Below are 25,586 nucleotides of genomic sequence, written 5' to 3'. Positions count from 1 at the left end.
AAAAGGTGCTCTTGGGTTGAGATCTGTTGACTGTGGAGGCCATTTGAGTACAATGAACTCATTGTCACACTGAAGAAACCAGTTTAAGATGATTTGAGCTTTTTAACAAAGAGTATTATCCTGCTGCAAGCAACCATCATAAGAATGCCACACTGTGGTCGTGAAAGGACGGACATGGTCAAAAGATTACTTGGGTATTTAAACAATTCTCATTTGGTAGTAATGGCCCCAAAGTGTGCCAAGAAAATATCCCTCATAGGATGGATGGATCCTCGCTTTTATGTTGTTTTTAGCAAAATCTGACCTTACCATACGAATGTGTCAACAGACATTAAGACCCATCAGTTGGACAACCTTCTATTGTCTATCTAAGCTGACAGCTGTGGCACCCAATGTGGTCTTCTGCTGTTTAATACATCTGCTTCCAGCCTGAACATGTGTATTCAGAGATGCTTTTCTGCATACCGTGGTTGTAACTAGTGGTTATTTGAGTTAGTGTTGCCTTCCTATCAGCTCCAAGCAGTCTGGTCATTCGCCTCTGACCTCTGTGAACTGCAGCTGACTGAAAATTTTCTCTTTTTCCAGACCATCCTCTGGAAACCCTACAGATGATTGTGCAGGAAAATCCCAGAAGATCAGCATCTTTTGAAATACTCAGACTAACAACCATTCCCCATTGTGATGTTCAATTTGAACTTCAGCAGGTCATCTTGACCACGTCTATGTGCCTAAAAGCTTTGAATTGCCACCATGTGATTGGCTGATCAGATATTTGCATTAACAAGGAGATGAACTTGTGTATCTAACAAGAAGGACAGCAAACACAAGCATCCCAGCAGATTTAAACACTGTCCATATAAACACTGACTGACCACAGTGTGTGAAAGCAGAAATTCTTAAAAATTAAGAACATGGGTCACCAATTGACGATAATAAATTTTTTAGTAGATGCTGTACTTCCTTCCTCTGCCTGACCTCTCACCGACCCAATAACAATAATTCTCAGCAGAATTTGTATCCATTTGTGCCGACGTGTTCATCTGTTAGATTACAATGAACATTTCAATAAATAGCAGGCTCTTGTTTCTGCAAATGAGGTGTTCACCCTTCCCTCTACAGCACTGCTACCATAATAATCATTATTTGTTTTGCTAGTAATCGTGTACCCTTTAAAAAGCTGTAGCAAATGAAGGCCCTTGAATTACCATAGTCATAAATATTCATCACTACAAAATTCTTAATTTAGGAATTTCTAGAGTATTATCAGTGCTGCAGCTAACCGGGGCGGCTTTTCAGTAATTGGAGCCCGTGTTAGAGCATAAATTCACTTATCCTAGTCTAGAGGTCAGCGAATAACAGTCTGTGAGAAAAATGTGGCTCATGGCCCAGCTGTAAATGTTACATAAATTACAGGAGGTATAAAATGGATAATGTGAGAGCTATTAATAAGTGCATAACAAACAATAAGATATATCGACAGTAAAAAGTCAAAATTAAGGTCTGCAGTGTGTCTCCACCGCAACAAAAGACCAATGTAGACCCAAAATATACTGAAAAACTGCTGTAAACTGCCCCGCGGTGCGCTATAAAATCATTGGAACTGTTTTGTAACGCACCCCGCCGCAAACAAGCGAACTCCGGAGAACACAAACAAATAAATAGAAGCCAGCGAGAGGTAAAGTGAGCTGCACTCCACCCATCTCAGAAATGAAACCATAAAGCACAGCCATGAAATTTACAAACGCAAGCAGAGGAGTTGAATTTGACCAAATAAAATTGTGTAATTGACCAGCATGCACACCTTCTCCTGGTGCGACACAAAAACAAAACCATCGCGCCTTAACCCACGACACTAAAAATAGAAATCCACATCTGTGTGAGAATCCAAGTGGAATCCTCCCACCCACTTTCAAACATCTGTGACAGAGACTTTACCTGTGGGCCACTCCTGTGCAGCTGGTCTGGGACCTGGAAAAACCTGGTTTGTGGAGACCTGAAGCTGAATTGGGTTGGATATAACCAAACTGAATTCTTTTTTATTTTAATCTGTCACAGGTGGATAGTTAAGCTTAACAGTAAATGGAGACATTTAAATGAATTAAAGGCACCACTGAAGTCCTACCAAGCCAAGTCATAACAAAATTATACCCAACATATGCTTGCTTTTCATGCATATGAGGCTAAAGGAATACAGTTTGGCAGTGTTGGAAGATTAAAAGGAAGAGGTGAGGGTGAAATGTGAGAAGATTATCTCAAAATAAATTCCACTAGACCTGAAGCTGTTTCAGCTTGCTTTGTATGCATAAGAGGGCAGTTAAAAAAAACCAAAAACAACAATTAATGAACATCACTTGGTTGTTTTAATCCCTAAAAGCTTTTAGCATTGTTTTGGCAATAAAAAACAAACTGGATAAAATGAACAACCTTCCACAGTAGCATATAAATTATATATATGAAATTCACTGTAGTCAGAATATGTGCAGCTTTGCTGCTAAATTTAGCTAAATGCTTAGCGAGATGCTAATTGCGGCTAATATTAGCATTAGCCCAGGAGAATGCTTGCGGCTAATTTAGTCATTAGGGTTTAAAATGAAGTTCGAATAGGCAGTCATACACTCACTAGATTCACACTGAACTTTTAGTCTGCAGGTGATGAGAGGATACATCTCCAGTACAAAATAATTTCCCCCAAGGATCAATAAAGTATTCTGATTCTGATTCTGAAGGCTGAACATAATTTTCCTAAATTTAGCCTAATGGAGTAAGCTTTTCAAACAAAATGTGCATATCACCCACACTTTTAAGTGTTCAAATAATCTTGGTGAAAATGACACATACTCTGCTGAAAGCACCTGAACATGTCCTGCTTGATTTAATGATACAAACCCACAGCAAATTAGAGAAAATGCTATACCCCAAGCCTAGGAGTGGAACTTGCATGAAGTGTGAAGGTTTATAATCCAAGTACATTAATAAATGCTTATTTTAGCTGAAGATCATTGTCTAAAGGTTTGTACATGTGTTTGACAGTCGTTATCTGTGCAATAAATCCTGAGCCACCTCTCATTACTTCTAATTATACATTTTTGTCATTTTTTAAAGCGGTCTTGAGCAGTAATTCCCCAACATTTCTGAATGTTTTTCAAAGTTTTTTCCTTTTTCAGTCCTTGCACCTGACCTTTTTTAGAGGAAATATCTGTCTCTTAAGCCACTTAACACTTAACTGTGAATAATTCAAGAACAAAAAAAGGCATCTCATCTGGAGCAGATGAATAGTGTCTAAAAGTCATGTCCATAAGAAAAAATCAGACCCGATACAGTCACTTAAGCTTCATCAGGTCTCAGTGGAAGGGTGGTTGTCAACAAGCCATTCTTAAGAAAGGGAAATGGAGAAAAAGCAGCAGTATGCCAAATTACACAACAACTAGACTACCGGTAAATGAGTGGCAACAGGTCTCATGGAGTGATGAATCCAAATTTGAAATTTTAAGTTCAAATTCTTGTCAATTGTTATATGACGGGGGTATGGAGAAAGGTAAAACAGTGACTGACTACGGCCACATGCAAATCGTGGCGAGTGCTACATTTCAAATTAGTGGAATTATGAACAAAGAAAAGTGCCATCAGATTTGAATCCACCGTGCAATACCATCTGGAAAGTGCCAGACTGTGACAAACTTTTTTCAGCATGACAATCCCAAACACACAGCTATGCAGTAAAAGCATACCTGGACAGAAAAACACACAGTGGATTCAGAGTTTTGTACAGTAAGTGATATACAGCAATCTGTGTGGAGTTTTCATGTTCTCCCTGTACTCCTGTGTGCTTCCTTCTACAGTCCAAAGATGTGCAAGAGTTAAGGTTGGTGATTCTAAATTGGCTGTAGAGGTGAATCTTTCTGTTTCTCCATGTGTCAGCCCTGTGACAGACTGGCAACCTGTCTAGGGTGGATGTATATGTATAATTTAGCTACCTGGCAGTACTGACCAGTTATTTGTATGACTGTCTGCCCCCAAACACTATATCGCTTGGAACAAAATCTGAATTATAACTTGCAGCACAATAAATAGTTCATATGTACCCAGTTTGTGATTACATATAAACCTTTCCAAGAGTATCAACAATCCCGGTTATGGGCTGTCAAACTAAAGTGTTCTTTTCAGGCATCAGCTGTAGCACTTGGCATCCAAATCCCGTGAACTTGAATTGCCAAGCTACAGATAAAATTATGAACGTGAAATTGATTCTGTTGCACAAATATCTGACTTATAACAAGAGGGAGAGCCAGCTAAGCAGTTTGTGGTTATGGATGAAGCATTTACTCATTCTGAGATCAACAAAAAAGTACTTGAGCTTGCAGAAATGCAAACATCAGCTGGCACAAACAGGTGGTTACCTTGTGCCTGCCAATCAAGTTCTCAGGAACTATTTTATTTTTGCAAAATGGCAAAAAAAAAAAAAAAAAAAAGCTCAGCAGAAATGATATATTTTTAAAAGAAAATAAAGTACAATTTATCATAAATTACTTCTCAATGGGTTGCATTGATGCTGTGGAAGGCAAAGCCACATAACACAAGATCTGTGGAATTGAAAATAGACGCCTGTCTTTGTGACACGAAGAGACTGTGAAGTCTTTAATGGACAGAAGCAAAACAGCTCTTTTTTACCCTGTTTGTAACTGTGACCCGCCATTATCTCTGGTCACACCGAGCACACATTTCAATTAAGCACTGCATCACTGCACATCACATTAATTATAAGAGACTATAATAAGTCAGGGTTTTTTCTACCATCATGCTATAAATAACATAAAAAGTCTGAGGATGCTACGGGCAGAGCCAAACTCAGGCACCAAGCTGAACCACAAGGTGGAGCCAAAAATAAGTGCGTGTGTTTTTTTAGCCATCTCCTTCTGTGTATCTCATTTCATCTTCACGTTCATCCGTCCCTTCTTTATTCCCGTGTAATTAAAAATAAAACAATAACAAAAAAAAACGAACGAGTACAAGTATATCACTCCAAGTCTGTAAAGAGCATAAATCAGCATCTAACTGGAGTAGAGCAGCCAGCCTATTGATCACACCCTTGGTGAATTTAACACTTGGTCTGAATCAGCCCACTTAAAGTGAATACTTTCTCCTGTCATTCGTCACGACTGAAACGTCTGCGACTTCTGCCTCGTATCCAGCAAATGATGTTTGATTGCTTATTGAGCCGCGCTCTCAAGTCACTGCTGCACAAGGACAGTTTCCATTCAGCCCAGCGTGCAACAATTAGGCTCCAGTTCACCAACGCAACTGGCTCATTAAAACCAGTAACATACAGACTCACAGGGTACAAATCGCCAGCTTAAGTATTTGGTATCAGACAGGTTAAACCCCCCGTTTAAGTAGTGACCACAGAATAGTCCGTGCCTTAACTTCTGATCTACAGATCCAGCAGCATTAAATGTTTAGTCATTCGTTGCCGCATCTTACAGCTTCTTGCTTCCCCCCCAACTGCCGTTAAACCCGTTAAGAATGGTTTCTGTTGCTGCATATATTGCTCTCTTCACATCTTAATAAGCAGTTTCCCTTACCTGTGCTGCGTCTTGTCTGCGTTTCCAATATTCTCCCTTACTTTTGCATTACGTCCGCTGCCCAGAAATACGTCAATTTGCAAGAAAAAGCGTAATTGAAGAGTAACTCAGTTTCCCTCTGTATAGTTCTCTGGATCTTGCTCCGCGTCTCCCTCCACCACGGAGACTCCCAGGGCAGATAAACGGGCAGATAAAATGCGTTACTGATAAGATCAAGAGCAGTCCAGTTTAAATCTGATCTTTGGATGACCAAATCATTTCCCGCTTTATAGGACAGTGGAAAAACAGCCACATCCCCGTTAGTTGGAAAATCCCTCCTCACTTTATCTCCCGGAGAAAAGCAGTGTCTTTTTCTTCCCCCCACACACACCAGCGAGCAGTTTTACTCTCCCTGCTCAGCCTTTAGAAAACCAGTTGCCTTAAAATCTGATAGGCCCGCTGAACTGCAAGGTTTATCTGTTGGGATTATTCTAACGGCACCGGTGATGCTGCGTATCCCGCATCCCACTTACGGGCTGCGGCTGAGGTAAGAGCGAGCGCGGAGGAAAAAGCCAGGGAACGATCGCGCTTTGTGCGGTGCTCCTCCAAACAAACGTACCTGTGAAACCCTCTCTGTAGAAAACACCTATTTTACATTGTGCTGTATGTCAGACGCACTCGTGTACAGTCGGCTGTATCCACTGCGGTCCGGTGGAAAGATGCAGGGCAGACTGATAGAGGTGCGGGCGAAGTCTCCCCTTCTTCTCATACGCGCTGCCGCGCACACGTTCACAGAGGGGGGATTTTTTTTGTGCTGTCCTCAGACGTGGAAAGGAAGATGCTCCTGACTCTTAATGTATTTATAGCAGTGTGTGTGTGTGTGGGGGGGGGGGGGACCTAGAATAACACAAACTACAGATGACAAAGAAAAGGTCATCTGACATTACAGGAACATATATAAAAGAGGGGAAAGTCTATATTATTCATGTTCTAGCTTTAATATAATCTTAAAACCGGACAGGATTAATAGGATTAAGAAAAAAGCCTCGGAGTGAAACTGATTATTTCTAGGATTATTTTTCTTACCTGCTCGCTGCTCTCATGGGTCATGCTGGAAGCACATTTTAACTCCTTTAACCCATCAATACGTTTTCCCAACCCTCCTGAGCAGGTGGAAATTGTTTTGAAAAGTTCCCACTGACTTTATACCCAATCCACAAACAACTCTACAGCTTTGACTTGCACTTTTGCATCTGTCAGCGTGTGTAAGTGCTTCTAATGGATGAACAATTTAGTCACACTGCTGCTTTGTCTTGCTCTCTGTCTAGACTGGTGGGTAAGAATGTTTTTCAAACATCTCCAGCACTCATCAAGACCCCACAGAGGCCACCAGTTCACTGTGGCGAGCTGTGTTTAAAAGGATGTCAGTCCTGTAACCCCTCCAGATGAATCACAGGGCCCCGGTGGCAGTAAATGTCTGTTTAAACACCAAACGCTTTAGTGCAAGGTGAAGGTTGATGTAATTGCTCATGGGAGCTGCGGAGGGACAGACGAGAATAATGTCTTGACATTTTAACCCCACCCTCATTGCGTCCACCAGTCATGCTGTCATCAAAGTGGGGAAGCTGCCGAGAACTGCTAAAGACAATTTCCTACAGTCTCACAACTGTGTCATATACAAGCATATAGGAGGGACAGAGAGAGAGAGATGTTCAGGGATTGTTTTTCCCAGGATGGGACCGATGGGATGCCTTTTTAGTTGCATTGCTTTCGGATCTCAACTTCTCAAGGGCTTCATTTCTTAGAAATCACTTGCAGGTGTGTTTAGATGTAGCCCCAGGAAGAAGAGCGACTGAATGAATTTTATGCACAAATACCACAGTAGAGTTACCACATCCTGAAGTGCTTTATCACTGGTGCAATTTGCATACCACACAGTCAGCTATGCGTTGAGTAATTTCTGATCTATTATTGATGAAAAATGAAATCAGCATGCCTAAAGTGGGACTCAATGAAGTGGTACCCGTCATCCACATTCCATTATATGTGGCCAGAATGGAAATCTAATAGGATATTTGCGTTGAGTAATTCAGGCTGGGACTTGATATTAATTTTTCATAAGCCCCATGGGACAAACACAAAGATATGCCGAATATGTATTTGCTACTCTCTAAACGTATTGGCTAAATCACTGTTATTATCTTACGCCTATCAGGAGTTTGTACCTGCTAACACAAAATCCAATCAGGGCAGGCGGATCTGTCACAGCATAGGTAAACCAGTTCTTTAGACGTGTAGAGATGCAGCAGGACCTGCATCCTTTTTTATTACATGCACACTTCTTTTTTGTGTCACAACCCAGCTCATAGCTAGTGACACATAAGGCAAGACGAGACAGGCTAAGATGCCGTTTATGAGAAAAGATTAGGACAAAGAAAAACAAACACGAGGATGAGTAAGAATGTGGTGGTGGTGACAATGGAAAGCAAATTACAAACAAGCAACAAACCAGGAGGTGGAGATTTTAGGAAGGAGTCACAATATTACTGACTGGAACAAATGATGAGTTAAGACCCTCTTCTGAGGGCGTTTATCATAGTTCATCATAGCTCACGTAAAAATAACTGCAGTAAAAGTGATAATAAATGTCTTTTTTTTATTATTTTCTGACATTGTCTGCTAATGTGTTTTCCCAACTTGTCTACTGGAGACACTCGAGGCTACAACGACAACAAGTTTAAATTTCCAGCATTGTTTTTATCATTATGTTACAGTGCGCTCACACAGAGGCGTGTCGTGAAAAATGAGACTTGTCTCACTGAAATTGGACAATAAGTTCATTTCAGGACACAAGTGGTGCAGATTAACACATTTTATCTGAACATAGTAAGGGAAATGGCAAATTCTTCTAATAATGCAGGGTCATTCATAAGACCAAAAAAATGTTGGGAATGTAGGCTAGATGCCAGAGATTATTAGCTAATTTTAGCTTTCGGAGCCATAAATCTGCTGCCGTATCACTAGCTGTCAGCCCAGGAGCTGATGTACTTCATTATTTTTCTGCTCTGGTTGGATTGGGCGTCATTGTTTGTTTACAGTACCGCAGAGCTCCAGAGAGCAAGGCAGAAGAATGTCGCCTGTCAATGGCCAGAGGCAGCTTATATTCAATTAGAATATTATTATAAAATGATGTAAATCAGCCTTTTATTGGGCTGTAAATTCTGTTCCACTGTTACATTTACCTTTTGGTGACAGCACAAAGACAGAGGAAGGAAGACAGAGTAGGTATAGGGTGAGAAGGAGAGAAAGGAACTTAAAACAGGCAAGCATAGACATGCAGTCAAAGTTAACAAAAGTTACAAAGCCAGTCATTGATGTTGATTTTACTTTCTAAGTAGAAGATACTAATGGACATGAATGGTGCCGTTTAGGGTGTAATTCACATCACCTAAACAGGATGGTTTCAAATCTGTTCTCCACTTCTTGAGTTGTGTAGCTGACATCCTGTTCTCATTCTGCACAATAAAGGGAGAGTTTGTAAGAATTGGAAAACTTTAAGGTAAAGTGAAATCAGCTCTAGTACCAATTCGTTTTTCCAGGTGTTCGGAGTGGCACTGTGATTTTTCATGATGTGCTGCATGTTTCTCCTCTAATCTACTCTGCTACAAATTGTTCTTCAACTTACTTTTGAAAATTATAGTCAACACAACTGAGCCTTTGCCTCAAGTTTAATAACTAAAATGTCTATCCTAAAGGCACGTGTTATACACTGCAATAGGTCATCCAACTAATTAGTTTGCTTTTGGTGGTAACATTGTAACACGTACCCAGTTGAATTGAAGCTTGCAAAGGGGAAAGGGATTGTATATGTTTGCAAGCAGCATACTCCATTAATATCATGAATATTAACTGCAAGACACTGTATGACATTATGATTGGGAGCTGAGCCCCTATAAAGGTCTGATCATAGAAACGCCCCTGACTGGAACCCATACTGACCTAATGACCATCCATTCCTTCAGAGTCCTGCAGGAGGAAACCCTACAGTGACAAGAGGAAAGCAAGTGGCCATAATGCTCATCAGCCTGGCATCTACTGTACAATTCCTACAGGACAAACTCAACCAGCAACAGTTTGGCTGGGGATTTATGCTAGCAGTAGCTAGTACAGCCCTGAGCCACTAGCCTCGAGCTGAGATGGAGGTGATGAGTGAGCTGCAGAGGTCTGGTCTTGCTCATTGCTCCAGACATTGTTGGTTTTCAAATGTGTAGTCCTCAGACTCAATTGACTCAACTGACATCTCCTGAGGGAATTATTAGATTTCATGGAGCTGCCTCCACAAGCATTGAAGACTTAATATTGCTTTTCCACATAGCTCATGCAATACCGCTTCCAAAGGCCCATTGATGGTGGGTAAAACTGGCAGAGTGCCTCTTTAAATTCCCACAAAATTTTGTATGGGGTGACTTGTTCTAGCATTAACACAATGTTTGGGCTTTCTCCTTGATTAAGAGGAAAAATCCTGTCCTGGAGACCAATGTTAATGTTAATGAAATAATCGTTATTACACTTCTAGTACTTCCATAAATTACTAAAGTCAGGATGGTTGCTCTCTGCAGTGAGCAAACACACACATAAGCAATGTTTCAGTTACAATATTAAAACAGATCTCACAAGCAACGATCACAGGTCTGCAATGAGATAAAATATGTTTGACTGCACCTCTCACCTAATTACTCTGCAAACTCCTTAAGTTTGTCTTAATTATATTGATTAAAATATTAGTATTTCTTTGAGTTTGACTAAAATGTGCACTAAAATACAGAGCAGTTATTTCATACACAATAGTAAAATAATATTACTGCAAAAAGGGAAAGAAATAAACTAATGAAAACATTTTTAAACAAGTTTAAGTGGCAGTTTTACTCATATGGTCGGATCATTTTAATAATAATATCCTACTGACCACTGGTTTCCAACACACAGCAGTCTGCTTTGATTCTATGATTTTTTAATAACAGTAATAACAGTGAACACATTTCAAAGTTGTAGGTGTAGAAAGAGCACTACTGCGTTTTTAAAAACAAACTTCAACATTCCCATGCTGTCAAAATGTAAATATATATTTTTAATGGAAGAAGATATTTTTGTTTCATATTTTCAGTTAGGACATTTGGTTTGTCACTAATCTCACCTATGAACATACTGGTGCAGTCACACCCACTTCGTTTTAGAGGCCATGAGAAGGAGCGGTTCAGCATTACTGACACAGCCAAACGCTGAAGACATATGAAAATGCACTGCCAATTTTTCCACAGGTCACTGCAGTGCTAGATAGCAATTCAGTGTCCAAATAACCACTGAACAAGACCGATTTTCTGCGCAGAGCTGTAGCTTAAGAGTGCTTAAAACTTGAACCACCATATCTGATGTCCCATTTCAACAACAGCCGCAGAGGTGTGCGTCTCCTGAAGTGAGATAGAATGTTAATGGAGCATGCGGGGGGGGGATCCTTTAACTGTGGCTGAAAATCTGACTTGTGGAACTGGCACATTGACAGCTGCATAGCATTTGCCGAGACGTGGGGAAGTAAGCTCTAGTGACTACGTTGCACCGGCGCTGAGGAACATAGTCACTGAAGCAAGATGGAAAATCAGCCCTGTAAAAATAGACGTGTTCATAAATATAATGCATTCAAGCAATCTGAGAGTCTCATCCATCTGCCATTAGTGCGAGTGAACTCTGTGCGCCTTTATTTATGTTTGTGCAGCCACGTGTGATTCCAAACAAGCCATATTTGCTTGAGAGCCATTTTGTAATTAGGCAGTACACTGGCGCTGCAATAAGCGTTATTGACAGTCTTAAATCCCCAATGAGCTGCAGGAAAGTGTGGGTGGGATGGATGTGAATAAGGCTGCTGATGCTGATATGGCAGGACAAGGGTACAGTCACCTCGCTATGATGCGAACAAGGGTGCGTGGTGCGAAGCACAAAGAATGATACATTTATGCTGAAGTCAGGCTGTGGGTGCATCCCCACTGGTGTATCGATTGAAGGAAGCTGGCGAGGTGCGCTAACAGCGAATAAAATTTACTGACAAATCAGAACACGGATTGTCAGCAATTTTTCTCATTAGCATTCAAAGCGTCGTTCTATTGACAACTGCTTTGGCATCGACTACCTTATACACTTGTCAGCCCGAGAGGTTCCTTTTCTGTGAGGACTGGAGTGAACTCTGCACTTAACTTTGCTAACTAGAATCAAATACCGCTCATCATGCTGAGTAAATTTGGTCTGCGCTTATTCTGCGGGCCGATTGAATTCTTTTCAAACAGCTTCTCGCTATGAGCAATGGGCGCATTCGTGAACTGACAAAAACGAAGCACTTTTGGTTGGTTAGCTTAACAGATTTTCTGAAAATGCCATTGAAGAAGTCACACTTTTTGATTATTTTAAAGGATTTAGACATATTTGAGTTTTTTGCTAGTAAAGCCCATCTCCCACCCTCTGAGAATGTTAAATATGATCATTATACATTTAGTGATGTATTTTGAATGTTATTGAGAAATACTTCCCTTCTAAAACCATAATTCTAGAGCATTTGAATACACTGTATATGCTGTAGCACACTTTATTAGTTACAGCTTGCTTGAACCGAGTTGGACCCGCTTTGGACTTCAGAACTGCCTTAATTCTTCATGGCATAGATTCAACAAGGAGCTGGAAACATTTCAAAACTGAGGCCTGGTGAAGGCCATTTGAGTACAACGAGTTCATTGTGGTGTTTGAGAAAGCAGTTCGAGATGATTGGACCTCTGTGAGATGGCAGCCATCGGACGATGTGTGCATAAAGGGATGGGCATGGTCAGCATGTAGGCCCTGTTCTTTAAACGATGCTCAGTCAGTACTAAGGGTTATGCACCACACCATTACACCACCAGCCTGAACTGTTTACACGAGGAAGGATGGATCCATCCTTTCACGTTGTTTATGCCAAATTCAGACTAGACAATGTTTTCTATTATTCTATTGTAGCCTCAGTTTTCTGTGTTAGCGGCACCTAATGTGCTCTTCTGCAGCTGTAGTGCATCTTCTTCAAGTTTCAATGTGTTGTGTGTTCAGAGATGCTCTTCTGCACACCTCAGTTCTAACTAGCTTTTCTTGTTTTGTTTGTTTGAGTTACTCCTGCCTTCCCATCAGCACCAAGCAGTCTGGTCATACTAGTCTGACCTCTAGCGTCAACTAGACATTTTGACCCCTCACTGGCTAATTTCTCATTTTTAATTTTCAAACCTTTCTCTGTGAACTCCAGAGCTGATCCCAGTAGATCCCAGTAGATCAGCAGTCAGCCGGTCATGCAACAAGGTCACGTTCAAAGTCACTTAAATCACTTTTCTTGCTCAGCATGATGCTCATTTTAAACTTCAGCTAGTCATCTTGAATATGTCGACTTGTCTAAATGCATTTAGTCGCTGATTAGATATTTGTGTTAACGAGCAGTTGAACAGGCGTACCTAACAAAGCGGCCTTTGAGTGATGTCCCACACTACTTGTGGAAAAAGCAAGGAAGAAGTCTCTTTTGATGCTATACAAAGTTTTCATCCTTCATCACTTCACACTCCTCCAGCTGTCCTTGAGCTGTGATGTTTTCCTTTTGCTCAGAGTCAATATGTCTTTTATTGAGGCATATTTGTTCCAGTAGAATCTTTGCAAATAAATAAATAATCAGAATCCTGTTGCACAGATGGTTATTCTGTATTTCATACTCCTCGGGGATGATCAGCTTTCAATCACAGTCCACCTGTCGGAGCCCTCTGGGAATAGGAAAATGTATCTGGTGCCTCAGAGATAAGCACACATCCATAAATACAAACAGGTGACAAATTAAAGAAAAGATCACCATCGTATATTAGTTAGTAAGTTGATGAACCAGTGCAGGACACTAGAGCAGCTGCAGTCCACAATTTAATCGATTCTTTAAGGTGTTTTGATGATGCTTGTGGATAGTACGGACACACTGGTCCAAACTCTCCCACTGGTGTTGCTTTGAAATGTGGAGACTGCAAAGGCTACAGCATATTTTCATACACTTCACATTCAGTGACCCTTTGTGAATGGTAACTTTGCGTTAGATTGTATTGATTTGCAGTCACTTCTCCTACCACCATCGGGAGATTGCTTTTACTTTAAGGGTTATGATTTTTCCTTAAATTTGTCACCTGTCTTTATTTGTACGTACTCTAAATGTAAAGTCTTCAGTACGCACTGGTGCACGACAAACACACACATATAGCCAGTGAACCCTCCGCCTCGGCAGCTGCTTGCAATAGACATTTACAACTTTCAGCCGCTAGTGGTTCAACACCTCTGTTTCCCCCCGTGTGCCAGTACAGTTTTAGACATGGCATGGCCAGCTGGTAAATATTCATCAGCTATGAATCAGACCACTGCTGCACCGGTGCAGCACTGCTGTGTTGATGTGTCAGTGTGAGTGGGTTGGTGTCCGTGTGTGCACACGAATGCTCTTCACACCGCATCACCTTCCATCCCCAAAGACCGCCTGTATTGTGCATTGTGTGACCAAGTGGGGCTGTTCATTTCACATCAGCTATCAGGATAGATCCTCCTCCTCTCTCGGAGTGACAGCAGGGTAATGGCTCTGGCTTTCTTCCAGTGGCCAGTGAGAGATGAGAAGACGCAACATGAGGGATGGCAGAAAAAAAAAGGAGAGAGTGTGTAATAAGGGATAAAGCAGCGAAGAACAGTTAAGTGACGTGAACGTGGAGCAGCCGCCCATTTTAGTGCCAAAGCCAGAGGAGTCCAAACTCTGACTCTACATGAGAGTTTTGAAAGTAATCATACAGTAATACTGATGTCGCCTGGGTCTGAATTACACATGCTACAGCGGATATGTCTCCTTATAGAGTTAGCTCCTGTGGAGTGTGAGGAGGGACGCCCAGGGTTACGTGCTCTGCTTGGACAATTTCGTCGCTTGTAGCAAACCATTACTTGAAGCGCACAGAAGAGCTGTACTGCACTCAGCTAAGGAGAACGGGCAGTTAAGTGTTTCGCTTAACTGGCAGGAGAAATGAGCAATGAGGACAGGTGGGGGGATTTAAGTGACTCTAATAGTTTGAGGAATAGCTCCAATCACTGTTCGGGGGCACCTGGTGAGTACACAAGCACAAAATGCTCACAGCTGTCCTTGTGTATAAGTCAGATCAAATACAGATCTCTGTTATAAGTGCTGCTCAGCTTTTGCTGCCCCTTTCAAGAGTAATCAGATTACCTCAATGAGCCCAAACATTATGATCACACCTGCCTGATATCCTGCTGCTGGTTATTTGCGTGCAGCCCAGCAGCTCAAGGCACGCGGTTTATCTGGCCCTGTTGACTTGGCCTCTGTTCTTTGCTTGGGTTTAGCACACTTACTGTGAGAACTGACGGTTCACCTACTGTCTAGTAGTTTTATCTTTGGCATACATCACAGAGATGACAGACGTGATTCACTCCATCTTTGTGCGTGGTCAAAAACTCACAGCTCATCTGTGTATGACTCAAGTAGGTGCATCTTTGACCCCAGAAAAAAAGAAAGTCAGTTTGAATTTAGTAAGATTCACCTACAGGTTAACATGCAGATGCATCAGTACTGACTCTATCATCCATATTTTCCCCTCCCTGTGGAGAGAGGATATTTCTTTGTAGTCAGAAAACAATGCAATAGGCAGTTGCACTCTCTGACCGTCAAGTCAAGTCCTCCATAAACAGAGACACTGAAAAGAATCATTCCATATCAGATAAATGCGCTGTCTCTGCTTATTTAAGGGAAGAGTGACGTGAAGCGTATCGTTTCAAATACCTGGATCCAGCCATTTTCTTCCACTTATCCAATTCGGGGTCGAGGGGGTGCTGGAGTCTATCCCAGCTGCCAGAGAGCGAGAGGCGGGCTCCAGCCTGGACAGGTCTCCAGTCTGTCACAGGGCTAACACAGAGAACGCCTATGGAAAATTTAGAACCCCCAGTTAACCTAACCCCACTAACTCCACGTCTTTGAACTGTGGGAGGAAGCCAGTGTACTGAGGCAGAACACACACAGACATGTGGGAGAACATGCAAACTCCACACAGGATTTGAAACCAGGACTTTAATGCTGTGAGGCAACCAGTGCTAACCACGTGCCACTCCACTGTACTGCACATTTCAAATACCTTATAATTTAAAATACATTCAATGTCAGAGTTCTTTTTAGAGGTGAAAGCACCTTTTATTCAATTTTCAAGGTGAAAATGTTAATGCCGAAGCTTCTCTGTGGGCCGCAACGTAATAATCCATTCCTCACTTCTTCCCCTCTGTCAAATAGTGCCCTTGTGAACTAGTTTGGCCAGATTAGCAGGGCTCTTGACTGGAGTCATTCTCTTGCCGAACCCCTGGGTGAACTTCTGCTCCAGTAGGTCCTGAGAGACAGCTCACCTCCGGGCCTTTACCGAGGATTATTAGCGTCCACTGAATTCGTGCCCTTTTCAGAAGCCAGCAGGATGCTGTCAGATGAGTTAACGCTGACGGCAGGAGACCCTCTTGGATGTTCCAAATGACTGGTTTAGGGGGCCTCGAGACCGTGGAGAGAATCACAACAAACGACCAAACAAAAGAGTCATTTTCAATTCCAGTCAGGTTTTGTCTGCGCTCACGTAGATTTTTTACTTATTTATCTTTTTCCTTGAAGTAGATTCATTCCTTCCTGATGGTGGCATTAGTATGGGAGCATTATTGATTAGCATTCTGTGGGAGCATGTCTGCTAGATTAAATCACCTGACCCCAGCTTGGACTCACAGCATCCACGCCAGTTGTGCATTGCCGCTGCTTATCTACAGCAAAGATGCAGCTGGAGTTGTGAAAACTTAGTGAGGTTACGTCAGGCCTCCGAGTCACACTGAAACTGAAAGGAAGCAAGGGACCAGATTTGTCTTAAAAGTGCACTTTGACGATGAAGCTTGTGTAACTTTTAAATGTTTTAAAAGCCCCAAACATTAAGAAATCAGTATTCACAGCACCCCAACATACTCTCCTGCAATAGCATCACAGTGAGAGATAATAGGAAATAAGCAGGATTAGACTGGGGTCAGATGAAGTGCCCCAGGTCCACATTTTTAAACTCTCTCTATCTCAGTTTCTCAGTTAATTTCACCTTAGAAATTAGCTTCTGGCTTCTTGAAAAGCTTCACCGCTACCTGGAAAATATGCTCGCTTACATTTTACATGACCTTTTTTTTTCTTTTTCTTTTTTAATCCACTGTTTACAAATACTGCCGATGTAAAACAAACCTGTTCTGCTTCAAAGCTCATGCAAAATTCATGCTCATGCCTAAAACATAAAGAGAGCCAGTGGTGGGGTAGATGCAACTCGTAAGAGGACAGCATGTTGTAATTATGGATGCGGGCTTTAAAGAGCGCTGCCAGTGCGCCTGCTTGTACTGTACATGCTCACCAGGAACGATCGCACAAAGGAAGCAATGTAGGCTTCATGCAAGAAGGAAAGACTCGTGATTCCTAGATGACTCACGCTCAATGATTCATGATGACTAGAATTGTACTCTGCAAAATTAAAAGAAAAAAAAAGGGGGGCTGCACCACACTCTGCTTTGAGTACAGGCAGACAGATTTTTTTTTAAATAAAATGTGAGCACACCAGCAGCTTAAAGGTGCTATAAATATACAGATCCGCTAAGACAGATCCATTGATTTACATAGTTTATTTGAGATAAATAATGTGACATTTTTCAAGCAATAAGATGATCTGCTGTCAAATACCCGTTTACCATCCAGATCTGGATTTGGCACCAATCATCATCCATCCATGTCTTGGGAAGAAATACCACATTCTCCCTTTAATTCTAGTTTTCTGGGCTCTGTTTTGAATTACTCTCCTCCCTGTGTGTCTTGATTATAGAAGCAATGAATTAAGGATAATGAATAACTAATCATTTTCTCCTTTTAGCCAAATCAAGCATCCATGTGAGCATGGCAGCCTCCATTCATTGCTGTCACATAGTGTAAGAGAGGGTTCGCCTCACGCCCAGAGGACTCAGAGCAGCTGACTCCAGCCATATGTCCGTTAGCCCCACTTAAACTTTTTCCACATCTCACTTTTGTTTCCATGTCTGAGAAAAAGCCTGCCGCCTGACTGAGCCGGCCAGCCAGATGGGGCAGCTGTGCACCTCGTCAGCTCTGGTTATCAAAATCAGCAGAAGCGTGGCTGCCGACAGCGCCATCGATTTCTGCCGCGGCCCTGAGGTTCTTTAAGCCTGGGTGTGGTCCCAGGTCACAGCTCAACAGCGCAGCGCCCATGTGCTCCACTCTCTCCGGTTTCTCTTTCACAGCAGACTGAACCAGGGAGCCCAGTGCCAGCTGGCCCTGCCTGGAGCTTTTTACCCAGATACTCCATCAAACCGCGGTGTCGTAATTAGACAGGGTTAACACTGAGCCAAGCCACGCCGAGCCACAGGTGCCTATTCATTACTGGACAGGTTGATTAAAAAGCATCCCGCAGCAGCAGCAGTCGCTGAATGGGTTCAGGCATCCTCTTCGTTGTTTGGTATGCATGGATCTTTGCTCTCTCAGGTTTTTTTTAAAGCATATTGCTTTCATTTAAAGGAGTCAGTTCATTCATCTCTTTGCATTGGCTTAACTCACCCTCTCCACGGCTTGCCTGGCTCATTGTTGTGCTTGGGACACAGATTACTCCAGAGAGGCTATGGATTAACCGGACTGCGGATGGCACATTGATCTTCAGCCCCAATCCATCCGATATTGGCTTCTGCTCGATGAAAGGAGAGAAGAGAAGCATGAAAATCAATCTTATAAGGTCACGGGCATCGTTTGTGGAAACAGCTTATTATTGAGGTGACTTCTGTTGGATGAAAAAGGAAAAAGAAAGAATTGTCTTTGATTGACTTAAATAATTTCCAAAAACATCTTGTTCGGATTTGAATAAATGGGGAGGGCATCCAAAAATGCAAATATTAAAAAAAAAAAAAAGTTGTTAAAACCCGGTGGAGGTGGTGAGGAGAAAACAACCTAATTATTCTGGTTTGACAAGCAGGTGCAGACACCATCCCTCTCTCCCCCTGGAAAGTGGAGAGAGAGTGGCCGTAGCCATAAATCACAATCTGAATAGCTGATTTTTTTTTTAAATTCCACTATAACTTTTTCTAAGCTGTTCACATTCTTTTCTTCTTTATTTATTTATTTCCTCCACGGTTTGAAATATAATAGCCTTTGATGAGCACCACAAAACTAGTCAGTGATATATTGCACAGAAAAGGAAAAAGAAAGAAAAAAATAACCCCACTGTGCCTCTGCTAGAAGAGCTACACAGAAGTAATGGAGGACTATGACTAATTATTTTGTTGACTGATCTTAAGTTTGACCTCACACAATCTTCACACTGGTGACTGACTTTATATTGATAGGAACAGCGGCTGACGCTGAGGCTCGTGTGCGTCATGCTGCCAATGAATACTGATGAAGGGATTAAACGAGGAGCAGCATTATGTTTTTACGTTTGAAACTTTTATTGGGTGGTGCTGCTGAATGCCACCAGCTGCAGCAACGAGTTAAGCACCAACTAACCAGCCCAATTCCATACAATGATAAAAGATGAGCACAGGCTGCTGGCAGACTACCTGAGGTGTCAGACCGTTCTCACTCCCGAGGCGTAACATCCTGACGTTTTGTCACGTCCCGCGGCGTTCCTGGGGAATGCAAAAGGTGACCTTTTGATGACCATCCTACCCAATGTTTCTGCACAGACGCGGCGCATGCGCACAACACCAACGCCAAATTGACTTCTTTTTCTCTCACCCATCCGGAATACTTCTTAGGGTTATGGTCATGGTTAGGGTTATGGTTAGGGGTAGAGTTAGGTTTAGTCGCAGGTCACCGTCAAATTATAATACGGGTAGGACGTTTTGTCAGAGTAGGATGGTTTCTCAGAACACCAAGTTATGGATGAAATCCAGTGGAATAACGCTCCCGCGGTAATAGACGTTCCAGCCCTGTATTCCAGCCCTAAACCTAACCTTATCCCTAAGCCTAACCATAACCTTATTCCTAACATTAACCAGCACTTTAATGACATTAAATAGTGTTTTCCCAAGCGATTTTAATAAAAAGAGCAGACGTGTAGATTGAGCCCAAACGGTTCTCATATTTCCCCATGTTTCCAATGTCGTCATTTAGGAACGTGTAGGGTGGCTGAAAACGTAATATGTTGACGATTTGTCACCTAAAATGTTACGCTTTGGGAGTGAGGACGTGTTGAAGGTGTAAATACTGATGCGAGTGTGTCCCCACTGGAAACATTACCGAGATACATGAGAAAATCTTTGGGAAGGATATTGATTATCTTCTCACACTACCGCCTATCAAGGTTGCGTTGGGATGTATTAGATGTATCAGCTACCTCTTGGAGTTTACTGTGGCAGCTGAAAACTGGACCAAAAAATACAAATCTGACTCATTTTAACAAGCGCCAAACTCTGATAGTTACACAACTGAGTCATCTTCAAAATGCAAGTCTTGCAGGCGTTCCTGATTTACAGTCGGTAGCGTTTGCCAAAAGTGCCTCAAGGAAGGACAATATGCACGATGCTCTGAGTACCGGCTATAATAGGAAGATCACCATGATCATTCAGCGGTCATGCTGACACCATCCTCCCTATTCTGGTATTCTAAACAGTACCCGGAAGTAGACTGCTTGGTTGAGTTAACTTCCTGAACTATCTACAACACATGGTGAAAACCTGAAATTAAGACAGAGAAGGCTAGACGTGAATCATGATCATTACTGATCACTGATGACAGATTTAGATATATTTTCATAAACCATTCATTTGCCACATCAATAAACAGGATGGCAGGGCAAAATATTGCATTTTACACACAGTACTGGTACAGTATCTAGAAAATGTGGGAAAATACTGGCATCATATACAGTACTTAGCTACTTCTGAAGAAATTAAAATGGGACCCTAAAAAAATTACTATGTACAATAATGGATTTCAATACATTTTATATCCGATGAAAACGTTTGTTGTAAGATTCAGATAATTATTTTTTAAAAGCTAGACATTTTAAATGAGAATAAGAAAGAAAAGTATTTCTTTGTGCCCCCCTTTCCCTGTTAATGCCCTACCTGGCCCCCTGGCAAAACTTTGCTAGACCCGCCCCTGCACAGTTACCAGCTGTCAGCTACATAGAAGAAGATCCTGGTGTTATTTGTCTCTCAGAAACAGTTCATAACTTCCCTTCAACTAATTCATGTCACCTAAAAGGTAAACCTGTTTCTCCATCACCTGTTCAGCTCTGATGATTCAGTAAGGACATCTCCTGGTTTCATCTTCATGTTTCCCTCTCACCAGATAACCAACTAACCTTATAAATAAAATAAGACAAAACAAGTTCAACATCATTAACACCATAGCACCCGCCCAGCTGTATAGAAACTCCGTCATGCTAGCTAGTAGCAGTACGAGTTATTGTAACTGACTGTAAAAGGTCAGCATAACGAAAATAAACTCCACCTAAACTTGGTCTCTGCTCCTCCTGCCTTTCCGTCATCCACCTGCCAGCCTGTTGCACCTGCTGGCCTCCACCACTTGCTAATGTTGCTGAATCTGTGGAAGCTCCGCCATAGCCATCACCAAACAATTGAGTTATTTTTACACATCTCCCAGCATCTGGCCAATCCACCACCTTTCAGTGTTTATACCGTTACGGAAAAAAACGAAAAAACAAAACATCGGCCCATAAAAATGAAAAAGTCCAGTCCAGCTATGTATGATAGGCACATGAGCATCTAACTTCCCTTTTATTTGATACTATTACTGATATCATTACTCCTGCTCCACCTGCTGCCATTATTTCTTCTGCTGAAGACTGTGAAACATTTCTTGCTTTCTTTTTAGAAAAAATTAGCAATATAAGGAAAAAATTGTCCCCATCAGCATCTGCACTGTCAGTTCCTACGCCAGTTCGGCCTGTTGTTTTAGAAAGATTTTTACCTGTTTAACTAGCCGAACTGGGTAAAATAGTTAGTGCAACAAAAGTATCCTCTTGTTCACTCGACATTTTACCCGCATCGTTATTTAAAAATGTCTTTTACTCTATTGGTCCCTGTACGCTCACTATAATTAACACCTCTTTGGGATCTGGCAAAGTTCCTGCCTATTTTAAAACTGCTGTTATATACCCTCTGTTAAAAAAGCCTATGCTGGACCCATCTCTCACTAGCAACTACAAACCGATCTCAAAAATACAGTTAATTGCTAAGATTTTAGAGAAGATTGTGGCTAAGCAGCTTACAGCAGTTTTAGAAAAATATAACATCTTTGATAAATTTCAGTCTGGCTTTCGTAAAGCTCATTCTACTGAAACAGCCCTTCTTAGAGTTTCTAATGACATTCTGATGCAAAACGATGCGGGTAAGTGTTCTGTTCTTTTAATGTTGGATCTCACGTCGGCCTTTGACACCGTTGACCATTATATTTTGCTTGATAGGCTGAAATACTGGGTCGGTGTATCTGGGTCTGCCTTAGAGTGGTTCTCCTCGTATCTCTGTGAACGATACTCTTCTGTGGCAGTTTCTAAGTACAGGTCATCTTCTACGTCCCTGTCCTTTGGTGTGCCACAAGGCTCTGTGCTGGGGCCATTATTGTTTTTAATTTATTTACTTCCTCTCCAGCATATTTTGAGCCCTTTTGAGGATATTTGTTACCACTGCTACGCAGACGACATCCAACTATATATATCTTTTAAACCTGAAGATGCTTCTAAACTGCGGATTTTAAATGTGTGTTTGGAAACCATCAAAGGTTGGATGGCCGACAATTTCCTCCAACTAAATGAAAATAAAACTGAAGTCCTGTTATGTGCTCCAGACAGACATGTACCCAGCATAATGAATGCTCTTGGTCCCCTTTCAACGTTTGTGAAACCATCTATCAGGAACCTAGGGATAACCTTCGATCCTGCTCTTACATTGGATACTCACGTCAAATCTCTGGTTCGGTCTTGCTTTTATCATTTAAGAAATATTTCTAAATTGAGCCCCATAATAGCTCATACTGAACTGGAGATTGTTATTCATGCTTTTATTTCATCACGACTGGACTATTGCAATTCACTGTTTACATGTCTAAACAAGAGTTCCCTGGAGCGTCTGCAGACTGTCCAAAATGCTGCAGCAAGGCTTCTGACGAAAACATCGAAATACTCACATATAACACCGCTGCTTATACAGTTACACTGGCTCCCTGTCGAATTCAGAGTCCACTTTAAGATTCTGGTTCTCACATTTAAGGCTCTTCAAGAACAAGCACCATCATACATCATTGAACTCTTACAGCCCTATGCCCCTAGTAGGTCTCTGAGGTCTTGTGGTCAGGGCCTACTTGTTATTAAGTATACGAGACTGAAAACTAGGGGTGATCGAGCTTTTGCTACTGTGGCCGCCAGACTGTGGAATTCTCTTCCTCAGAACTTAAGATCTGCTGATTCACTGATTACTTTTAAAAAACAGCTAAAAACACATCTTTTTAAAATTGCATTTTGTTAACTTTTGACTGTACTTTGTCTTTTTAATCTGTGTCTATACCTTGTAAAGCACTTTGTGATCTCTTATCTAGAAATGTGCTATATAAATAAAATTTTACTTACTTACTTTAACATCGTGCAGATAGCCTTGTGAGTGTGTTTTATTTACCTGCGGAAGAGATGAATTATGGGAAAGTGGCAACGTTTCGGAGGCGTTGTGTGTTATTGAACCCTGGTATACCTGTGAATGATGCACTGCTGCAGACACCTCTTCATGGTAACTATTGCCAATAGCAGTGAACCTCTCATTCTGGAAGTGTTCAGAAATGGTTTGAAGGAATTCAAGGTGTTGACTTGGCCTTGAACTTACCCGATCCCATCAGTCATCTGTGGGATGTGCTGGAACGTCCATCCCTCCATTTTCTTCTGCATACCCATGCCCGTGTTGAGGGGGCTGCTGCCTAAGCAGAAAGGTCCTACCTTTCCCCAGCCACCTCCTCCAGTTTATCCAGAGGAACACAGAGATGATCTCTCCAGCGTGTCCTGCACCTCAACTCCACCTCACCATGCTGGAACAGCAAGTCAGTTTCTTTAAAGCCTCTCAGCTTTCAGGACATTACTGGGATGTCTTAAGAGGTCTTAAAGAGACTCCTCAGCAGGTCAGAGCTGTTTCTTTGAGGTGGAACTACACAAAATTGGGCAGTTGGTTTTAAACATTATTTAGTTAGCTAACTGTGGCTCAGGAGGTGCAGCAGGTCATGTCCTAATTGGAGGGTTGGTGGTTCAGTCACCGGCTGCCTCAGTGTGCATAACAAAGCATCCTTTGGCACACTGAGCCCTGAGTTGCTCCTGATGTGTAAGAATTAGATAGAAAGCACTTTGTCGCAGAAAAATGCCTGGGTGAATGAGAGATGTTGCATAAAATGCCTTCAGTGCTCGTGTAGAGTAGAAAAGTCAATGCATAGACGTTCACACAGAACCTTGATTTTAGGAGCTGTTCAGAATGCGATGCTTGCAGTGCTGTGTTTCTTATTTTTGTGGAAGTGTGGATAAAAAAGCCCAGATTCTAAAGAAATAACCCCTCCTGTTTGTTCCTGTCACAGCCGAGTTATTTAGTCAACCATCCTTATCTTAGAATTAAGCCCCGTGGCAACAACCATAATGATGCGCTCCACTATAATCATGAGCTCGAGCTCTTTGTGTTACACAGCATCAGGTAAACACATCAATCCTCAACTTGATTTTCAACATTGGGCATGTATGCAAAATGTATGCAAATCAGCATCCGAAACCATGTGGGTAAGTGTGCTCTGTTATGTTTTTATACTATATTTAAAAGATGACACAACTCAAAATGCCTAGTGGGTGAAAAAAAAAGAGAACAACGACAGTGCAGGACCTCTGCTTTTGGATGGGACATATTTTGGATTCATTTCCCCCGCCCGTCTCCTCGTGACACTGTTGCGTAGCTGAAGGTGCTGAGGAGAAAGGGGTCGTCTTATCAGAGCTTGACCTGAATTGCCCTCTTGGAAGGCTCCGCTGTGACTGACACCTCTCTCCTCTTTGTCTTCGCCACTCCAATTAGCTCGATGACAGGTGCATGTGGAGAAACAAGACAATCAATTACCATCCCCTCTCGTCTGCCTCTGTCCTCTCCTCATCTTCCCTGTGTCTTTATCACACTCTGCCCTCACCACTTCCTTTCTATTACTCTTAATTTATTGGCTTTTCTCCCTCTTTTTCTTTCACCATTTATACCTCATGTGGATTCACATTGTCTCCTCATAAGATATCCTCTCCTCTCTCTCATTGCAGCAAGCCAACAGTTGGGCTGACAGAGAGAAAGAAAGAGGGAGCATGTCATTCGGGCTGCGATTCTTCATCCTGCTTTCCACTCAGACACACTTTGCAAAAATCACTGCCAGACACAAGACAGGTAGCAGTAAACCAGAACAAAGTCACAATAAATGCTACACAGTCCTCTGTGGGATTCTCTTGACTGTGGCTTTGTCTCATTATGGAGGCCGGCAAGATGCATTTCTTGGGTCATTTATTTGTTAGACTCTGGAGTCAAATGTATGTGGAAAATCAATGGGCACCCTAGGTTATTTAAAACACTGATGTCACTGCAGGTTTTAGGGTGGGTCTTCTCCACATGAAGTTTAATGGTGGAAGTTTGCCACCTGCTGGTAATGAACACCTTTTCTGGCGTCTTTGATCAAAACCTCTCTCGTGGTTTCCTTTACGATGGCTCACGCACTCTGACATTTAGTGCTGCCGAATGTCTAGAAAAATATATTCTGTTTAAGGTCAAACGTATAGTTGACTATGAAGGTAACATTAAAGTGGTCCACACTGCCTGCGCCGTCCACATTTTCAACCCAGTTTTCAATTGTGAAGTTGCTTCGGGGGGGAAAGAGATCTGTAATATTTC

The 25,586-nt window shown here is 41.9% G+C and overlaps 1 protein-coding gene across 2 annotated transcripts in view; it reads right to left on the bottom strand.

Annotated features, from left to right (window-relative positions):
* grik4 (glutamate receptor, ionotropic, kainate 4) overlaps positions 1–19,366 on the bottom strand; it is a 384,934-nt gene extending 365,568 nt beyond the window's left edge. Inside the window, exons 1-2 of one of the 2 annotated variants that reach the window (XM_082502815.1) lie at positions 19,242–19,366; positions 18,250–18,373 (exon numbers count right to left, since the gene is read on the bottom strand). The gene's annotated coding sequence lies outside the window, so the exon portion shown is untranslated. Of the gene's footprint in view, positions 1–5,579; positions 6,357–18,249; positions 18,374–19,241 lie in introns of those variants that run through there. The other variant, XM_082502816.1, reaches the window with a different exon arrangement.
* Between the last annotated feature and the right edge of the window lie 6,220 nt (positions 19,367–25,586).

This window comes from Aulonocara stuartgranti, assembly GCF_965226115.1.
Source record: "Aulonocara stuartgranti genome assembly, chromosome: 14".
NCBI classification, from domain to species: Eukaryota; Metazoa; Chordata; class Actinopteri; order Cichliformes; family Cichlidae; genus Aulonocara; species Aulonocara stuartgranti.
The sequence above is the reverse complement of the archived record's forward strand: the minus strand, read 5'-3'. Positions and strand labels throughout refer to the sequence as shown.